Genomic DNA, 21,428 nt, shown 5'->3' on the forward strand with positions numbered 1-21,428 from the left:
TTGTTAAGTATAATTCCACATGTGTTAATTCATAGTTTTGATGCCTTCAGTGTGAATATACAATTTTCAAGTCATGAAAATACAGAAAAATCTTTAAATGAGAAGGTGTGTCCAAACTTTTGGTCTGTACTGTACATCAGACATTTTTTATGCCATTTTGAGAAATGTGAGTCTTTTTGTTCTAAATGTCTCAAAACGGGTCAAAAATTAAAGCCATTTTTGACATTGTGCAAAATTAATGAACTGTGTGTGCCATTTTGAAGAATTTGGCACAAAAATGGCAACAAGTACCACAAGACAAAACAGAAAAGTAACTGCAAATAATGAATCGAAGTCTAAGTCCATTGACAATGTGGCGCTTTGAACTATGCACTAAGTATGAAGATGTGCTCTAGCTCCTGGCTACTACAGAGTACATGCATGGTGACACCGCAACTAGTTAGGAGGAATCACGTTAATCATTAACTGGATGTATATGACTAGAAAACACCGATTGGTTGGATGGGTGGTTCTGCACTCTGATGTTGTACCAGAGCTTTAAAAATCCTCTGAACAGTGTTCCTATGCGGGATTGCCCTGAGACCCTTGAGAGAGCCAATACCTGGCGAAACATGTCAAGAGTTTATCAATAGAGTGTGACTGCTATTATTCAGATAGCAGAACAGTCAGCTCTTAATAGAAAATAAAAACTGACCAGCACCTAACAGAATGAAGCAAATGTGAACAGGTACAAGCTGTTTTGACTGCATTAAATACAAACCAAAGAATACAGTAACACACTGTGTGAGCTAAGATATATGTAATATGTAAACATTGAACAAGAAAAAAATTTAAACTGAATTCCTGCTATATAGAATATATATAAATTAAAGGTACTTAGCACACAAATTGGCCAGTTCGTGTGTGCCCACCAGCCACAACAAGGCAACCTAATGTAATATTAAACATACTTCTCCTGGGTCTGTTCACATTTACTGCATTCTGTTAAAAGGCGTTGTTCAGTCTTTGTTTTTTGTTGTGTACCTTGAAGGTGGTTACTACCTCGACATTTGACTGAGAACGCCTTCCATCAGCCCAGTGATGTTTTAAATTAGTGCTGGATCTTACCTGCCCTTTAAATTTTTAGGCTTTTTGCCCGAGAGAGGTCTAGGATCCCATCAGATAAAGGTTGCCTTCTCATGGCTTGTGATTACACATGAATTGGCCAATTTGTGCTTTAAGTGCCTTCATTTTCTAAGTATATTCTGTATACTGTAGCACTCCACTGCCTCTCATAGCTTTCTAAGTCTTAAAATCTCCAAAATATAGCATTAGTATGTATTATTCATAGTGATTTTTTTTAAATAACCTTTTTATATTTAAATAAGCCATTTTATATATTTGACTACATTAGCAAATATAACGGCAATTACATATTACTAAATTAACAATTATATAGAAGGACATTAAGTTTGGAAACTTGTTTCGAGTCTTGTCTTGTCTTGCCCTGATCGCTCCCTTAAAGGTACTGCCGCCTTTCAAAGACTATCACTACAGAGGCTCAGGGAGGCAAAAAAAACCTAAACACATATACCGAGTTGTTATCCTCCTGAGAGCTGCCTCTCTCTGCTTCTCCGCTGATAGATGGATTCAGGTTCCAAAATAAAAACTTTTGGACTTGTCTTTTTGGGTCTCTGGAATCTAAAATGGTGCCTGAATAAAAAGAGCCTAATAAAATGGGAGACCCAAAAATCCACACGGCGCTTATTCATTTCTAAACAACATGTTTGAGTTAAATCACAAACTAGGGCTATTTTAACTATCGAAACAAGGTAACAAGTATTGCGTTGCGTTTTCCCTCTTTAGCCCTATGTCCTGCTCTGGTACAGAAAAAATGAAATAGGTAAAAAATAAATATTTGCATTCACATCTACATTGCTTTATTTCCAGTAACACACCTAAATGGTTAAAAAACCTTCCATGTATAAAAACTTCCTATATAATTATGTGAAAACTTCCTATATAATGACATTAATTTTAATACTTTAAATATTGTTTCTTTTATATGAATCCCTACCCTCTGTAAAACTTGCATAAAACCCCTTTAAGTCTTGATAATGTATGGAAGAAAGTATAGAAAAGATGTATTGAGAAGAATTATTAAGATTATTATTATTAAGAGGTTATTAAGGTACAGTCTGTAAACCATCGCAATTCCCAATGTCGCCAGCCTTCATTTTCCCACCTGGTCCTGTGTATTGGTGGGAAATTCCCGATCCCTTGAGTCATTGTCTGCTGCATTATATAGTTGATAGATGGCTTTTGAGCAAAAGCTGAAAATAAATACCATAATTAAATAAGAAATATTTAATTTATCAAAGATCCACGGTCACAGAAAATGTCTGAACACGTCTTTACAGTTCTATCACACCACCTTCCCCTCCAGCAAGAACTGCTTCCATCCTCCACTTTATTTAAACCCCATCACTTGTTTCAATAACATAAATGCAGAGTGAGAAATAAAATGTAAGCATATTCTTTTTATCCTTCTCCGTCACCACCAGGAACATGTATTGTTAATTTATTTGGAATGATTTCAGGTCAAACTAAGAACACGTCTCTGTGACAAATTATTTCATTTTATATTTTACATTTCTTTAATTCAAGGTCTGTTCTTTTGGCCATTTATGTACATAGGCTATGAAAACATTATGGGTGTTCATTTTACAGCAGACACTTATTTAGATTTAACCATCGACATTGGCAAAGTTAGTCTTTTAAATGTTTTAGCTTTATCTTCTTTCCAAAACTATACATACCGTTGGATTAATGTAATACAAAATATGATTTACAAAGAAAAAGTATTTAATGATTTAATTCTGTGACGGCAAAATGGCCGCAGACTCCTTCCTCACATATGTCCATGATCTGTATGTAAAATAAACATACAATTCCTCTGGATATTACCTCATTTTGCTTTTGCTGAAAAGCAGCTCAAATTGGTTTTGAAATATCCATATGTCTCTAAATTTAATTTAAACACAAAATGTGTCTGCGTAGAACGTTGTGAATTTTTTTTTTCACATAATAATCAACACTCTGGGAATAGTTTTTTTAATGTTGTAAATCAAACTCATAGTCCTTTGTTTTCTTAATAAATTGACAGTAAATGTGAATATATTATACATAACGTTAGGATAAATACATATCAAATTAAGGAACTCATCTCGCAAAAGTCAAATGATTTATTCTCAGGAGTAACTTTATCCCTATTAGAAAAATTAGCAATGCTTCATTTCTAACGTTCTGCAGCAAAGATCACCAGTCTGAGATGTACCGTATGTGAGTGTAGGACTGCACAGCAAATCAGTATTCAGTTTCGTAGTTTGGTGTAAATGAGGTTTACATAAAAGGAAATTTTGTACTTCCTACTGTATTTTGCCTGATATATAATACTGTAATTTTCTGGTATAAATTAAAGACATAGCCGTAATTGGGCTGATGTGCAGATTAAATTGATACGTTGGTGAAGAAATTCTCTTTGTGTTTCTTCTTTATTCACCATTTGAGGCTTCTGCTAATTAGGTTCCGGTGCACAGGGGTCGGACTGTGCACGGGGTCTTCTCCTCCCTGTCTGTGATTCCTTGGCCCCTCCGCATGCCTCCAGTCTTTGAATGACCTGACTCTTCTGTTAGAAATCTCAGCAGTGACCTGTCATTCAAAGATCGGAGGCAGGTGCAAAGGGCGGGGAATCACAGGTCGGAGGTAGGTGGAGGGGCAGGGGAATCAAAGACTGGAGGCAGGCGGAGGAGCCGGGGAATCACAGACCGGAAGCCGGCAGAGGGGCCGGGGAATCACAGACTGGAGGTAGGCGGAGGGGCCGGGGACTCACAGAACGGAGGAAGGCGGAGGGGCCGGAGAATCACAGACTGGAGGGGCCAGGGAATCACAGACTAGAGGCAGGCAGAGGGGCCGGGGAATCACAGACCAGAGGCAGGCAGAGGGGCCGGAGAATCATAGACCGGAGGCAGGCGGAGGGGCCAGGGAATCACAGACCGGAGGCAGGCTGAGGGGCCGGGGAATCACAGACCAGAGGCAAGCAGCAGCCGGGGAATCACAGACCGGAGGCAGGAGGAGGGGCTGGGGAATCACAGTCTAGCAGCAGGAAGAGGGGCCGGGGAAATCATAGACCGGAGGCAGGCGGAGGGGTGGGAAATCACAGACCGGAGGCAGGCAGAGGGGCCCAGGGAATCACAGAACGGAGGCAGGCAGAGGGGCTGGGGAATCACAGACAGGAGACAGGTGGAGGGGCCGGGAAATCACAGACCAGAGGCAGGTAGAGAGGCCAGGGAATCACAGACAGGGAGAAGAAGACTCTGTGTACAGTCCGGCTCCTGTTCACAAAATCTAATTAGCAGAAAACTTCAAATAGTGATTAAATAAGAACCACAAAACTTATTTCTTCACTAAAGATATCAATGTAATCAGTATTACAGCACCATGTCTTTACTTTGCATTACAAAATCATGCTGAGAGGTTCTCTTTAAATTGTTCAGATTTGGAAAACCCCTCTCTCTTGGCTTCAGTTTATTCTTATTTTTTTTTTTTTTTAAAGTTGGCTTTACTCACCTTCCCTGGGTCCAGCGCTGAGTCTCTGCTGCTGCTCCTCGGGTCTGTTATTGTCTGCAGCACTAATGTCATGTCCAAAAGCACTGCAACCAATCAGTGAGCTCAGCATCTTTGAATGGCTCATGCCATGAACTCTGGCAGAGCCCCTGGGCTCAATTATAGTCTGCAGCATAATGTACGTGACGTCAGTGCTGCAGACGACAGAAACCAGGAGAAGCAGCAGAGACTCAGCACTCGACACTTTAATATATTTGCCTATATATCTGCATATATCTCCTTTTTATTTATTATTCTTTATTATTGCTTTTTTCTTTAAATTTACCGAAAATATATATTTTATAATATGCAGAATAGGAAATACAATATTTCCCATCATGTAAAACTTATTGAACTGCCATTTGAATATCAAAGTTCTACACATACATCTTAGGCTGATGATCTTTGCAGCAAAAGTTAAAAAACTGAAACATTGCCAATTATCTCAATGGGGATAAAGTTACTCTTGAGACTAAAACTCCTTTAATATAGAAACAGTTCAAAAACAGGTACAAGCTCGCTATATGATAACCAGCTATGATTTGTGTAAACCTTGCCCATTATATCTGTAGTCAAGATTCTGTCATTAAAACTATTGAAAATGTCATACATCTGAAACGTATTATCCATGCCATTGGAACACCCGTGCCATGCCAATTTTGAAAAAAAATTAAAGCGTTTCAGGTATTTGTTAACTAGGGAGAAAATTAATTGGCTGTACTCAACAATTCCATTCATCCTTTTAGAAAGAGATGGTATATGCTAGCCATGAGAATGTGATATTGAAGCCCATTATTCTTGCAATGGGATGAGTCACAGAGATCAGAACCATGGCTATACACTTAAAAAATATATTAAGGTTATAAAATCTGAGGTAGCACAGACATATCTGACTAGGCAATGTTATATGGCTAATGATACTTTGCTTGATACCACCAAACAGGGCTGGAACAAGGTATTATGGTGCCTTAGGCAGATTATGCCAAAGGTGTCCCCCTTAACCCCTCCCAAGCAAAGGAATTGGTCAGAGAGTAGGGTAACAGGACCCCTGATGCACCTTCTCCCCCCCCCCCCCACACACACACGGGTCAGGTAACAAGCTCTGATGATCACTTCCATTAGAATTGTTACCTCTTTAGTTGGGGTGTGGCTTAACAGGAGTTGCATTTCCACAGTTAGATATAGGATCAACCATTGTTGGCAGACCATTTACACAATACCAGGGCCAAATAACAATATCCATCTGTGGCACCCCAGGGGTCTGGTTTTCCACAGTAATGTAATGTTATGTCTGAGAGCAGGTGGGAGGTCCTTTGGTCAGGGATCCTGTGCATGCCACACCTCCTGCCCAGTCTTGGGAGGGGAAGAACTTCCCCTGTATAAACCCGGGGCTGAGGCAGGGTGAGTCAGACAAGGAGAGTGGAGACAAGAAGCAGCATAGGAAACAGCAGAGTTACAAGGAGTCAGGGGCTGGCAGCTGCAGAGCTCACCCTGACTAAGAAGATTCTTTACCGGACCCGGAGTCCGAGGCTGTGGGGACTAACTCCTACCCAGCAGCAGAATCCGTCAGGCAGGGGATTTCAGGTCCTCTGGCCCAGAAGCCCGAAGGCACGGTCACACGCGTGGGACCAGCACCGCCATCGTGGAGCGGAAGCCATTAGAAGGCCCCGAGTCACCGGCCATACGGGTGAGCACCACACGGTACACTCAGGGACGTGGGCTACTTACATCAGCTTCTAGCAAGGTAGCCAGAAGAGTACAGTCAGTTTGGGAGGCCTACAACTACGCCTGGCCAGGGGAGATCCCATCTGCTCAAAGACTGACCAGGCCCCGTTTGCTAGCAAGTACTCCGGGAGGGTCTGTCGTTGTTACCAGTAAAGACCCTGAACTACACCGTACCGTCTCTGAGTGGTTCCTGCTACCCCCATCATCCACGTCGGCTGCCCTGAGGCCATACCCCTCCCGTTGGGGGTTATACTATCACGCTGCACAATCCTATCACCGGCCTCAGCGGTCTGCCCTGCAGCAGCAGCTTCCTGGCTGCACTCAACGGGTGGCGTAGTCATCAACTATTTACTACTAATAGACTGCCGTCTAGTTTGACTCCCTGGGCACGGACCGGGTCACCGCCACGAGACTACAACCCTCCACTGATCCGGCTCCGGGTAGGCTCCCGCGTGCGCAACGCAGCGCGACACAGGCCCAGGGGCGCGTCACATCCATGATCTTGTATATTTTAAATGTCAAACCACCCGTACAGTATGATGATCACCACAGCTCTCCATAAACAGTATGATGTCCACCACAGCCCCTACACAGTATGATATCCATAATAGACCCTAATATACAGTTTGATTTCCATCACAGCCTCCTTACGGTATGATGTCCATCACAGCGCCTCATATACTAAAATGGCCCCCACAGCTCTCCCATATAGTATGAGGATCCCCACAGTCTCCCATACAGTATAATGGCACCACAGCCCTTTATACACAGAATAGTGTCTCCTACTGCCCCTGTACAGTGTGATGGCTCCTCACAGCCCTCATACAATATGATGTCCACCACAGTCCCCATACAGTATTGTCACCACCACAGTCTCTCATGCATAGAATGATGTCCCTCACAGCTCCCCACACAGTTGGATGTTCACCACAGCACCTCATACAGTTTGATATCTACCACAGCTCCCCACATACATATAGTACAGTCACCAGCACAACCCCCCATATATAGTATGATGTTCACCACAACACCCCATATACAGTATGATGTCCACCACAGCCTCCATACTGTAAGACGGCCCCCCAGCCCATTATACAATATGATGGCCCCCACAGTCCTTTATATATAGTATAATATCCAGCCTCCATAATGTCCCTCACAGCTCCCCACACAGTTTGATGTTCACCACAGCACCTCTTACAGTTTGATATCTACCACAGCACCCATACAGTATGGTCACCACAGCCCCCAGTATAACGTCTGCCACAGCCTCCAATACAGTATGGTCACCACAGCCCTCACTATAAAGTCTCCCACAGCCTTCAATATAGCATGGTCACCACAGCCCCCACTACCATGTCCCCAAAAATCCCCCTATAAAATATGGTCACCACAGCCCCCAGTAAAATGTCTCCCATATCCCCCTATAAAATATGGTCACCAAAGCCTCCAGTATAAAGTTCCCTGCAGCCCCTATACAGTATGGTAATCAAAGCCCCTAATATAATGTCCTCCATAGCGCACTACACAGTATGGTCACTACAGCCCCCAGTATAACATCACCCACAGCCTCCTACACAATATTGTCACCATAACCCATAATATCATGTCCCCTACACATTATTGTCATCATAGCCCCCATTTAGTGGCCAAATATTCTAAGAAAAATAAAAAAAAGTTTAAACTCACCTAATGCAGGCTCCTCGCCCACTGTTGTCTCCATCTCATTCTTTCTTGTATAGCAGTGGGCACTGGCTGGTATGATGTAGTGATGTCAGACATCCTCCAACAGGGTGCAAGCAGAAGTAGCTTTTGTCCTGTTGGAGTTATCTGCGGAGCAGGGAGCTGATTAGAACTTCTCTGCTTCTGTTCAGGATGGCGGTCATATCATGAATTGTATTTGCTGCTTAAAAGTGTGAATACAAATGCAATGGCGGGAGGGAGTGACAGCCGGGGCACATCAGAGGCAGTGATGTTAGTGGCTCACTCACCCTACTCACCTGCATGCTTGTGCGCCGACCATCATTGTGCTGAAAGCCATCAGCCGGAGGAAAGTGCCGGGCGGCTTACAGCACCTCATTGTTAAGGTGTTTGTTTTTTTTCTTTAAATTGAGCTTCCTTCAAAGAGTCTAGAGTGAGTGCTCTAGGTGGGTTCCTACGCTTGACTACCCGTCTTCCCGACCCTACCACCATACAGCGACCATTTGTACACATGCCTTCTGCAAACCGTGTAAGTGAAAACAATACAGTTAAATCCAGTGACTTACAGTGCTGTTTCAGTTGTTCTTTTTTTTTACTTTTCTATCAAGCCCAAGACACTATGACGACTTCTACATAGTTGAAGAGTTTGCTGATGGCACATCTTTGACCCCTTCCTTCTGCAACTAATTCCATTCTTTTTAGCAAAATAAATGAATTCATACCCCCAGAACACAAATATTCCAACAGAACAGTGCACTTAAAGCAAACCTGTCAGCAGAATTTTGATAAGTAAACTACAGGCAATGTCATGCTGGGGCTGCTGCACTGATTAATATGATACCAGGGGTGAAGAAATCCGTCTTGTGGTTCTTGTGTAATCAGTGTTTGCAGTTTTTAGTTAATAATATGCCCGTGCTCTAGGGCAGGACTGTAGGCAGGGTCTTTCCTTGGTGCTCTAGGCCAGATCAGCAAGAAAAGACATGTCTGCAGGCCCACTACAAAGCACAAGTATGTTCCTCATCATAGAGACAGCCATACACAAAGAGAGATAGGGTGGGCCTGAGGGCAAGTCTTTTCTTGCTGATCTAGCCTAGAGCACCAAGGAAAGACCCTGCTTACAGTCCCGCCCCGGAGCACAACAATATAATTATCTCCAAACTGCAAACACTGATTACACAAGAATCACAATACGGATTTCTGCACCTCAAGTATCATTTTAATCAGTGCAGCAGCCCCAACATGACACTGCCTGTAGTTTACTTAGCAAAATCCTGCTGACAGGTTCCCTTTAAGTGCTGTGTAGGCGATTTTAAATGCTGTGTAAGCATCTTACTGTGAATCCAAAAAAACTGCTCTCTGCTTGTTCTCAATCCCCTCATTACCTTCCTCAACAGCAGAGACAACCTCTTCTTCTTCACTTCTTTTCTCTCCAAAGAGCTGCATTAAGGGGTAACACCATTTTAGGCAGACCCCTTACACTCCTCTAATCTGCATGACCTTCTAGTTGTTATTTTGTCACAGTTTTGTATTTTTTGCTGCAAAAACACATGCACAATGCCTCTTTTTAAACCACCCTTTGGAGGCCTAGCAGGCAAAAAAAGTGCTGCCAGCAGTATGGGATGGCTAGCCTCCAGTATACCCATTGTCAGAACAAAAACTTACGTTGCAGCAGGACTCAACAATTTATAAAAACATAAAGTAGCTTGTCATGTGACAACCCTTTTAAATATTTCATGAATTAAGATAAGTAGTAGTAACATCCTTGGTTGTCTAGGGTGGTCCAGATTTTAAAGGGAATTCTGTCACCTGGTTTTTGCTATAATCTGAGAGCTCCATAACGTAGAGCAGAGACCCTGGTTACAGTAAAGTGTCACGTACTAGGCAGTGTTTTGTTGTTTCAATACAATCAGTGTTTTATCAGCAGGAGATTATCAAAGCAGGACAACTAGCCTCCTAGTCCAATCACGCCCCCAGCACTGAATAGAAGCTCTCTATCACTTTACAATGTGCATAGAAAGCTGTGATGTGGGCAGGTTATACACAGATCAACAACTATGCTCTGCTAGATCTGCAGCAGAGAAAACTGTGACTCCTGCTCCCAGTAAACTAAGTGATACATCGCTGGAATCAGGGTCTCTCTCTCTTCCTCATGCTGCTGTCAGATTACATGACAAAACCTGCTGAACAGATTCACATTGACCCCTTTCCAACCCTTGCCATATTAGTACGCACATTTGCGTACCCCCGGTTCAGTGAGGGCTGCTGCGCTGAGCCCTCACTGAACCGAGCACATGTCAGCTGATTCTTACAGCTGACATGTGCCCGCAACAGCCGCGGGTGGAATCGCGATCCACCCGTGGCTGTTAACATGTTAAATGCCGCAGTCAATCTCTGACAGCGGCATTTAACGCGCGCTTCCGGGTTGCGCGTCATAAGCCCCGCCCATCGGCGACCCCGTCACGTGATTGCGGGTCACCGATGGGTGGGCATGACAACCCAGGGTTTGCAGCAGACGTCTGTGGTTGTCATGATCTTGTCGCTATGAGCGCCACCTAGTGGTCGGCGCTCATAGCACAGGACCATTTCTGCTGCATGCTGGGGATCTGCTCGTCCCCTGTATGTAGCAGAAACGATCAGACAACTGCTGCTTCTAGTCTCCTATGGAGACTATTGAAGCATGCAGTAAGTGAAAAAAAAATGTTTTTAAAAATATAAAAAAAATATAAAAGTTTAAATCACCCCCCTTTCGCCCCATTCAAAATAAAATATATAAAAAAAAAAAAACCACATACACATATTTGGTATCGCCGCGTTCAGAATCGCCCCATCTATCAATATAAAAAAGAATTAATCCGATCGGTAAACGGTGTAACGAGAAAAAAATTCTAAACGCCAGAATTACATTTTTTGGTCGCCGCAAAATTGCAATAAAATGCAATAACGGGCGATCAAAACATTGGATCTACCCCAAAATGTTATCAATAAAAATGTCAGCCCGGTGCGCAAAAAATAAGCCCTCACCCGGCCCCAGATCCCGAAAAATGGAGACGCTACAGGTCTCGGAAAATGGCGCTATTTTTTCAAAAAAAAATGTTACCAAATTTTGGAATTTTTTTTCACCACTTAAATATAAAATAACCTATACATGTGTGGTGTCTACGAACTTGTAATGACTTGGAGAATAAGAATGGCAGGTCAGTTTTAGCATTCAGTGAACGTGGTAAAAAATAAAAATAAAAAACAACTGTGGTATTGCACTTTTTTTGCAATTTTACCGCACTTGGAATTTTTTTCCCGTACACGATATGGTAAAACTAGTAGTGGCGTTGAAAAGTACAACTTGTCCCGCAAAAAATAAGCCCTCACACGGCCATATTGTCCAAAAAATAAAAACACTATGGCTCTGGGAACAAGGGGAGCAAAAAACGAAAATGCAAAAATGACAAAACCCAAGGTTGCGAAGGGGTTAAAGGTCTAAAAAGTGAAAGTGTAAACATTAACATCCTTGGTGGTTCAGGGTGATGAAGGGGTTCATTTATATATCCCAGATGGTGATTGCAAGTGAATCTGTTACTGCAAAGATCCCAGGTCTAGAGGGGTAGGGTTGTGAAGGTCTCAGTACTGCTATTCCTAGTGGTCCAAGACAATAGTTAATGGTTATTGATTAAACACCTGATGCCCAAATGTTAATCATCTCTCGTGATTTACTGTTATAACTGGTCCCCTCCACTGATCATATACAATAGATCATATAACAGATAGGATTGTGTACACTATTTATCCATTGCTTATAATCTGTATAATCAGACTGACTATATTCTTCTGGACCTGACAGTGTGGTGGAATACCTCTATTTTTCTGTCTAATGGGTTCCTCTACAAAATATGAACACTAAGTATTCAACCTGCCAGTTGCCACCCTCCCTTCAATACTATGCTTGTCCTTAGAGGCGTATCTAGGCGAAGGCAGCCGGGGCATGTGCCTCAGACGCAGCCAGCAGGGGGGTGCAGTCAGGCCTCTAAATGCGGCATTCCAATGTGTCTCCCCCGGCGGCTGCGTTCTGACACTCCCCGGACTGAGAGTTGGCAGTTCTCTAAGCAGGGTGTCAAGCTGACAACGCGCTCAGAGAAACTGCAGCGTGCTGGCTCCCAGCGTTGAAGCTCCGACCTCAGGGTCAGAGCGACGCCAGCAGCGTGATCAGGTTATGTGATTACGCTGCTGACGTCACTCACCGGCGCTGCAGCTGCAGAGACACACATTGGTGGAAAGTGCTCTGTGCTTCAGAGCTGAAGACACCGAAGATGGAATAGAGTTGAAGATTCATTGTGAGGGGGGTGATTTACTATGGGGGGGTGGTTTATGGTATGGCTGGGGGGAGATTTACTATAGGGGAGTGATTTATTGTATGGCTGGGGGGTGATTTATGGTATGGCTGGGGGTGATTTACTATGGGGGTGATTTATGATATGGCTGGGGGGTGATTTACTATTGGGGGGTGATTTATGATATGGCTGGGGGTGATTTACTATGGGGGGTGATTTATTGTATGTCTGGGGGGTGATTTACTATTGGGGGTGATTTATTGTATGGCTGGAGGGTGATTTACTATAGGGAGTGATTTATTTTATGGCTGGGGGTGATTTATATGGGGGGTGATTTATGGTATGGCTGGGGGGAGATTTACTGTTGGGGTGATTTATGGTATGGCTGGGGGGAGATTTACTATGGGGGAGATTTATTGTATTTATGGGGGGAGATTTATTGTATGGCTGGGGCTGATTTACTATGGGGGAAAATGTATTATATTCCTGGGGGGAGATTTATTGTATGGCTGGGGGGAGATTTATTGTATGGCTGGGGGAAGACTAATTGTGTAGGTGGGGGAGATTTAGTGTGGGGGGAGATTTATTGTATGTATGGCTGTGGGAGAGATTTAGTGTGGGGGGAGGGGTGGGAGAGACTTTGTGTGTGGGTGATTGGTGCGGACGCAGAGTGGGGAGAATGGGTGCGTACGAAATATGGGGAGCGAAGTAGGGGACTGTATGCGGACACAGTATGGGGAGCGAGGGTGATGTGATGTGTGCAGACACAGTATGGGGAATTGGGGAGAATGTGCAAGGGTAAATATATGAGGAGACAGTATGGTTAATAGGGGGGATGTGAGAGAAGACAGTATGAGGAGGGGAGGGGGAAATAATGGGGGGAGAAAAGTGTGAGTGGGCACAGAATAGAGACTGAGTAGTGTGAGGGATAGTATGGGGTGACAGTGTAAGGGCACATCCAGGAGGGAACAGTAAGCCAAGAAGGCGGAGTGTGATGAGGGGGCACAATATAGAGACTGGGCCCTATAGAGGGGACACAGTGTGAGAGGACAGAGTGAAGAGGGGGCCCAGTATGGAAAGGAGAGGGCAGTGGGGAGGGCATATACCATAAGAGGGACAATGTGGGGGTCATATTTTGTGCAGGGAAAAAAGTGAGGAGTAATTATTTATTCATGGGCTCAGTGTAGGTCAGATATTTTTTCTCAGGAGCATTATAATGAAACTACTATCTTTAAGGGCGTCACGTGGGGATGTGCTGCAGAAGACCAGAGAAGATGGAAGTCTGCAGAGACGAGCTGTAGATGAGAAAAGTCATCATGGAGTCTGGACAAGATGAAGAAAAAAAAAGAGAACGACTCCAGAGGCAATGTCATCTGTCAGGTACCTGAATGTAAATGTTTTTGTGATACTGACTAATTCTCATATTTTTATTTATGTTAGGAGCGTTAAAGGGGTTGTCCAAGTTTGTGAGGAGTCTGCAGTCATTCTATGTGACTGCAGACTTCTGAATTCTCACAGTGCACACTGCACGGTGTCAGGATTCTCTGTTGCCGGCGATTTGTATATTTGCGGTCACATGCTGACTAGACAACATGCGTGGCCTTAATGGCAATGAATTGAGGGAGGCTGGACACGTCTAGTCGGAATGTGGCCAGAAGTATACAAATCTCATACTTGTGCAAGGGAGTATCCTAAAAGTGTGCAGTGCATGTGCTGTGAGAATTCAGAAGCCTGTAGTCACATAGAGTGACTGCAGACTTTAATCTCAAACCTGGATAAGCCCTTTAATTATAAAATGAAGCCCTGTAGGCTAGCCAATCCTAACAGCGTGTAATATACTCGATGTCAAGATTCAGCTCTGCTTGCAGGTTCCAACAGTCATCACATGGATACCTCACTCATATGCGATTTTCATACTTACAGTCACGTGACAACGAGCATCTCTTTCTGCTTCTCTCATTTTTTTACTGAACATTGAGAGAATTACGGAGAGCAGCTCGTCGGCGCGTGACTAAGTGTGTAAATCACATATGTGCTTGGGTGGGGGCAAACTGAACTCTTGCCCCGGGTGCCAGAATGCCTAGATACACCTGTGCTTGTCCTATCATATATTTTACCAAAACTCAAAAAATGTCATGTGCACTGTTCTATTACGCCATTAGTTCAAGCTGTAAAGCCTATTGACTTTTTATTTTCAGCTAATTTTCCTGGTGACACACTGCAGACTTACCTTAACATTACACAACAAGATATTCATTGCATTGAGGCATTTTATTATATTACAGCTTGTCAGTTAATACATATTCAATGGAACCAAGGCTGTCAACACATTATTCAAATAAGAACATACACTGATGAATTCCTTTATGTGTGCATTGTACCGGAACACTACAACAGTGGAATGCACATTTTCATACTTTGTGGTTACCTGATATTATTCCCTGCTATACCTGCAAAATAAATAGCAGATGTTAAATTATGCCCTTTTTTAATAAAGACATAAGTACACAAAGCCAGCACCACAGTACACTGATATTCATCACTAAGGAGCACTGAAGCTGTTTGTACACACACGTGGAATGCTTTGTGAATAAAATAATCTCTTTATGTAATTACTGGGTATAATTTTATGGTATCTTATGGTATGGTAAAGATACATTTTGTAGAGCTTTAAGCATTTTTGTTATGATTGCGTGTTTGTGGTATGTTCTAGCTGTGTTTGGGAAATAGATGAAAATGTTGGTGTCCTCAATACTACTTCCTCTGCAGGTGAAAAGCACTACAGCGGTCTAAAAATACTTACAATGTAACAGCTTCCGCTCTCGATACACTGTAAGAACTGTCACGCACATGCTGCTTCCATCTACCTTAGGGCGGCTTTGTCCGCAGAGACTTTATAGCACTGTCATGACAATGTACATACAGTAATAAACACAAAACACAGTGACTAAACAAGATATAATTATCACAGTTATGCAAGTGTTAAACATATAAATTATGTGTATATTTAATAGTACGTTAATAAAATACATCAAGATTAATCCTGAGTCTGGCTATTATACATTATCTTCTTACTGGTAAATAAATTACTGCAATGTTGCAAAAAATTGTAAAAGAGTTAGGCTATGTGCACACAGATTTTTTGAATAGTCATTCAGGGTAGGTCCTCTGCAAAAAAACTAATGGAAAAATCGCTCAAAAAATCTGAAAAGACACCTCCCATGTGTTTCTATCGTAAAACCATTTTAGTGTTCATAAGTTCAGTCTTTTTAGCATTTTTCTTTCACGTCGAGTTTTGAAAAACATCTGCTGGGAGAATAGAAAGTGCATGTTACTTCTTTGAAGTGGCTCCTGATGGAATCTGCTCCAAACTAGGCACTGTTCAATAAAAAGGTTTCCGGAAAAAAACACTTCCAAAAGGCTTCATAACCTCTTCAAAGCTCCTCCAAAAGCTGCTCAAATAAGGAGCGTTTCCTTTAGGAGTTTCTTTAGAAAACTCATTGTTTTCACCACCTCAGAAAAACCTCCATGTGCACATACCTTTATATTACACAAGTATTCTAAAAAGGTTTTCTGTGATCTTTAGTTAAGAGTCCATCCTATCTGTATAATTGTTAGAGGTTGATCAAGCAGAAAAAAAGAAGCTTTTGGGTTGATGACCCATTCTTATTTATTTAGACAAAGCACAATAGTGTGTCAACGCCAGTTTCATCCAGCTCGGTCCTTCTTAGCATCATTCATTAAAGGGATTGCCCACTACATTTTACTAGTGGCCGACTGAAATATCACTTAAAAAAATAAACATTTTTCTAAATACATTTATTTACTCCTCTGCGGCTGTCAACCCACCTATCAGCTTCCCGTGTCGTTGCATCTGATGGTTTCTCCTTCCAACCTCAGCTGGAACATCACTGTGACTTAACTGGAAAGGCAGTCTCAGTGGAGCACTCATCTGTGAACTTTAGACAGCCTCTCATTTGATGTCACAATGAAAGGTTGGAAGGAGGAAGGAGACAGACGCAGGAAACTGACAGGTGGGATCACGTCACCGCTACCTGGCCTGCTAGAACGGAGCCAGATAAAAATCTTTCTATTTTAAGCATTAGTCCTGTGAACCAATGGTAAAAAGTACTGAACAACAGTTGGGTTGAATTGGATTAACAAGCACAACCATATTCGCACGTACATCTCTGTGCTTGGATAAACAATATAAAATTCACAGCGCTTTATCAAGTGACGCTGACCCATAGGCCACGTCATGGGCGTACCCAGGATCAAAACTAGGGGGGGGCAAGCCATGGTCACAGATACCGAAGAGAAATATATATATATAGTATAATGCAAAGATTTCACTTCTTACATTACATGAGTGATATCTATTGTAAATTCCACAATAGCTCAGAAACCGGCGAATCGCTCCACACAGTATACTGGCCGCCATAAAATGCCCCTACAAGATACTGGTCCCCATATAACGCTCCATACAGAATAGTGGCCCCCATATAACGCTCCATACAGAATACTGGCCCCCATATAACGCTCCATACAGGATACTGGCCCCCATATAACGCTCCAAGCAGGATACTGGCCCCCATATAACGCTCCATGCAGGATATTGGCCCCCATATAACGCTCCATACAGAATACTGGCTCCCATATAACGCTCCATACAGGATACTGGCCCCCATATAATGCTCCATACAGAATACTGGCCCCCATAAAATGCTCCATACAGAATACTGGCCCCCATATAACACTCCATACAGGATACTGGCCCCCATATAATGCTCCATACAGAATACTGGCCCCCATAAAATGCTCCATACAGAATACTGGCCCCCATATAACGCTCCATACGGAATACTGGCCCCCACATAACACTCCATACAGGATACTGGCCCCCATATAACGCTCCATACGGAATACTGGCCCCCATATAACACTCCATACAGGATACTGGCCCCCATATAAAGCTCCATGCAGGATACTGGCCCCCATATAACGCTCCATACAGAATACTGGCCCCCATATAACGCTCCACACAGAATACTGGCCCCCATATAAAGCTCCATGCAGGCTGTTCCCCACACATAATGCCTCATGCAGGCTGTTCCCCCCCACATAATGCCCCACGCAGGCTGTTCCCCCCACATAATGCCCCACGCAGGCTGTTCCTCCCACATAATGCCCCATGCAGGCTGTTCCCCCCATATAATGCCCCATGTAGGATGTCTCCCCACCTTATAATGCCCCATGCAGGATGACACCCCCCCTTCCTTATAATGACCCATGCAGGATGTCACACACACCCCTCCCTTATAATGCCCCATGCAGGAGGTCACACATCCCCCCTCCCTTATAATGCCCCATGCAGGATGTCACACCCCCCTCACTTATAATGCCCCATGCAGGATGTCACCCCCCCTTATAATGCCCCATGCAGGATGTCATACCCCCTTATAATGCCCTATGCAGGATGTCACCCCCCTTATAATGCCCCATGCAGGATGTCACACACCCCCTCCCTTATAATGCCCCATGCTGGATGTCACACACCCCCCCCCCTTATAATGCCCCATGCAGGATGTCACCCCCCCTTATAATGGCCCATGCAGGATGTCACCCCCCCCTTATACTGCCCCATGCAGGATGTCACCTCCCCCCCTTATAATGCCCCATGCAGGATGTCACACACCCCCACCTCACCCCCCTCCCTTATATTGCCACATGCCTCCATATAATAAAAAAAAAAATCAAATACTTCACTCCTCACCTGCTCCCGCTGCTCTGGACTCTAGCGTCGCCGGCCTCATCCCACTCTGCACTGTGACTGCTCAGGAGAGAGCGCGGTGTAAAGACGTCACCGCGCCCTCTGACCTGAGACGTCACAGTGCAGCAGCCGCGGAGGATGTAGGAGCTGCTGCGGAGCCACGGGGAGAGGTAAGTATTGTGCCGGGTGCTGGGGCCCTGAGCAAGCGGGAGGGAGCGGGCGCTAATGGTGAGGGCCCCCCCCGCCTGCTCAGGGCCCCGGCATTTGCCTGGGTGCGCTGGGTGCTGACGCCGGCCCTGGTGTGCGGCTTGCGTGCCTGCTTCTAGGGGGGGTACGCCCATGGGCCACGTTCACATGTTCAGTATTTGGTTAGAATTTTACATCAGTATTTGTAAGCCAAAACCAGGAGTCGGAGGAAAATACAGAAGTGGTGGTGACGTATTTCTATTATACTTTTCCTCTGATTGTTCCACTCTTGATTTTGGCTTACAAGTAACAATCTTAAAAGTCAAGATCGACATTTTAACGAGCCTTGCCATATGACTTAGGATAAAGTTGGCTCCTATTATTATGCGCATTATAATGAGAAAATAGAATTACAGCCTGCATAAGGGGTTATTTAGGAGAAAGGTGGGTGGGGGCAACATTGCAGATTTTATTAATTGCCTGCTATTTATTGGATTTATTCAATAAATAATTGTAATATAATACAGTCAATGTAACGCTAATGTAATATTGTGATAATATTTACCTTCCTCGCACTCTGACGCAACTTCAATTCCGGGAGCCAATGAGCTGGATCCCGGTGCTGGATGATAGAGTCTGCATTTTTTAAAGATCTGGTCTGGAGTCTGAATTAATCTAATGGTCTGGAGACTGAAATTATTTCAAAATTTGGTCTGGGGTTGGAAGTTAACTAAGGGTCTGGTCTAGGGTCGAAGTTTATTTGGTTCCAAAGAATAACTGTAGCAATCAAGATTGCGATCTAAAGACCTCACAATCCCTTCTTTGCATACTTAAGCTCCTCTTTCCATGGAGGCAGTAATAATGGTCTGAATAGAACTAGGGGCGTAACGATCGCGGTCGCAGAGAATTCGACCGCAACCGGGCCCGTGATGGAGGAAGGCCCGCTGACGCCAGCAGCTATTTCAACTGGATGTGCATCTGAGAGAGCACATTTAGCTGAAATGTATTGGGGTGTAGAGACCCGCCAGGTCCCTGCCCAACCATACACGCTGCCGGCCAATTAGAGGCCGGCAGTTGATGTCGATGTGCAAGTCACTGGCGGCGCATGGCTATGACGTCATGAGATTCCCGTCGCTTGCATGCTAAAGTCAGCTGCTGGCTTCTGCACCAGCTATAGAGAAGGACGCTGCACAACGTGTGAGCAGAGGGAGGTGAGTGGAATCATTTATCTTTTTTTATATTTGTTGGAGACCATCTTCAGAACAGGGGAATTACTACTGGAAGAAGCCCATGATGGGGCACATTATACCACGATGGGGGACATATATTATTGGAAGGGGCACAGGAAAAGGGGCATTATACCGATATTGTCACATATATTATTGGATGGGACCCAGGATGGGGCACATTATATCAAGATGGGGGACATACAGTACAGACCAAAAGTTTGCACACACCTTCTCATTTAAAGATTTTTCTGTATTTTCATGACTTTGAAAATTGTACATTCACACTGAAGGCATCAAAACTATGAATTAACACATGTGGAATTATATACTTAACAAAAAAGTGTGAAACAACTGAAAATATGTCTTATATTCTAGGTTCTTCAAAGTAGCCACCTTTTGCTTTGATGACTGCTTTGCACACTCTTGGCATTCTCTTGATGAGCTTCAAGAGGTAGTCACCGGAAATGGTCTTCCAACAATCTTGAAGGAGTTCCCAGAGATGCTTAGCACTTGTTGGCCTTTTTGCCTTCACTCTGCGGTCCAGCTCACCCCAAACCATCTTGATTGGGTTCAGGTCTGGTGACTGTGGAGGCCAGGTCATCTGGCGTAGCACCCCATCACTCCCTCTCTTGGTCAAATAGCCCTTGCACAGCCTGGAGGTGTGTTTTGGGTCATTGTCCTGTTGAAAAATAAATGATGGTCCAACTAAACGCAAACCGGATGGAATAGCATGCCGCTGCAAGATGCTGTGGTAGCCATGCTGGTTCAGTATGCCTTCAATTTTGAATAAATCCCCAATAGTATCACCAGCAAAGCACCCCTACACCATCACACCTCCTCCTCCATGTTTCACGGTGGGAAGCAGGCATGTAGAGTTCATCCGTTCACCTTTTCTGCATCGCACAAAGACACAGTGGTTGGAACCAAAGATCTCCAATTTGGACTCATCAGACCAAAGCACAGATTTCCACTGGTCTAATGTCCATTCCTTGTGGTCTTTAGCCCAAACAAGTCTCTTCTGCTTGTTGCCTTTCCTTAGCAGTGGTTTCCTAGCAGCTATTTTACCATGAAGGCCTGCTGCACAAAGTCTCCTCTTAACAGTTGTTGTAGAGATGTGTCTGCTGCTAGAACTCTGTGTGGCATTGACCTGGTCTCTAATCTGAGCTGCTGTTAACCTGCGATTTCTGAGGCTGGTGACTCAGATAAACTTATCCTCAGAAGCAGAGGTGACTCTTGGTCTTCTTTCTTGGGGCGGTCCTCATGTGAGCCAGTTTCTTTGTAGCGCTTGATGGTTTTTGCAACTGCACTTGGGGACACTTTCAAAGTTTTCCCAATTTTTCACACTGACTGATCTTCATTTCTTAAAGTAATGATGGCCACTCGTTTTTCTTTACTTAGCTGCTTTTTTCTTGCCATAATACAAATTCTAACAGTCTATTCAGTAGGACTATCAGCTGTGTATCCACCAGATTTCTGCACAACACAACTGGTCCCAACCCCATTTATAAGGCAAGAAATCCAACTTATTAAACCTGACAGTGCACACCTGTGAAGTGAAAACCATTTCTGGTGACTACCTCTTGAAACTCATCAAGAGAATGCCAAGAGTGTGCAAAGCAGTCATCAAAGCAAACGGTGGCTACTTTGAAGAACCTAGAATATAAGACATATCTTCAGTTGTTTCACACTTTTTTGTTAAGTATAAAATTTCACATGTGTTAATTCATAGTTTTGATGCCTTCAGTGTGAATGTACAATTTTCAAAGTTATCAAAATGCAGAAAAATCTTTAAATGAGAAGGTGTGTCCAAACTTTTGGTCTGTACTGTATATTACTGGAAGTGGCCCAGGA

General features: G+C 43.7%; 1 long non-coding RNA gene across 1 annotated transcript; it reads right to left on the bottom strand.

The window, feature by feature from the left end:
• Positions 1–1,081: 1,081 nt before the first annotated feature.
• Positions 1,082–16,367, bottom strand: LOC141264292 (uncharacterized). The gene is made up of 4 exons (XR_012319878.1): positions 16,242–16,367; positions 15,196–15,294; positions 14,821–14,842; positions 1,082–2,312 (listed from the first exon to the last, which is right to left on the bottom strand). It is a non-coding gene; the product is annotated as an uncharacterized lncRNA (long non-coding RNA).
• Positions 16,368–21,428: the final 5,061 nt, after the last annotated feature.

The sequence above is a fragment of the Phyllobates terribilis genome, unplaced genomic scaffold (assembly GCF_046119375.1).
Source record: "Phyllobates terribilis strain yellow unplaced genomic scaffold, ASM4611937v1 Scaffold_4__5_contigs__length_816908805, whole genome shotgun sequence".
Taxonomy (NCBI): domain Eukaryota; kingdom Metazoa; phylum Chordata; class Amphibia; order Anura; family Dendrobatidae; genus Phyllobates; species Phyllobates terribilis.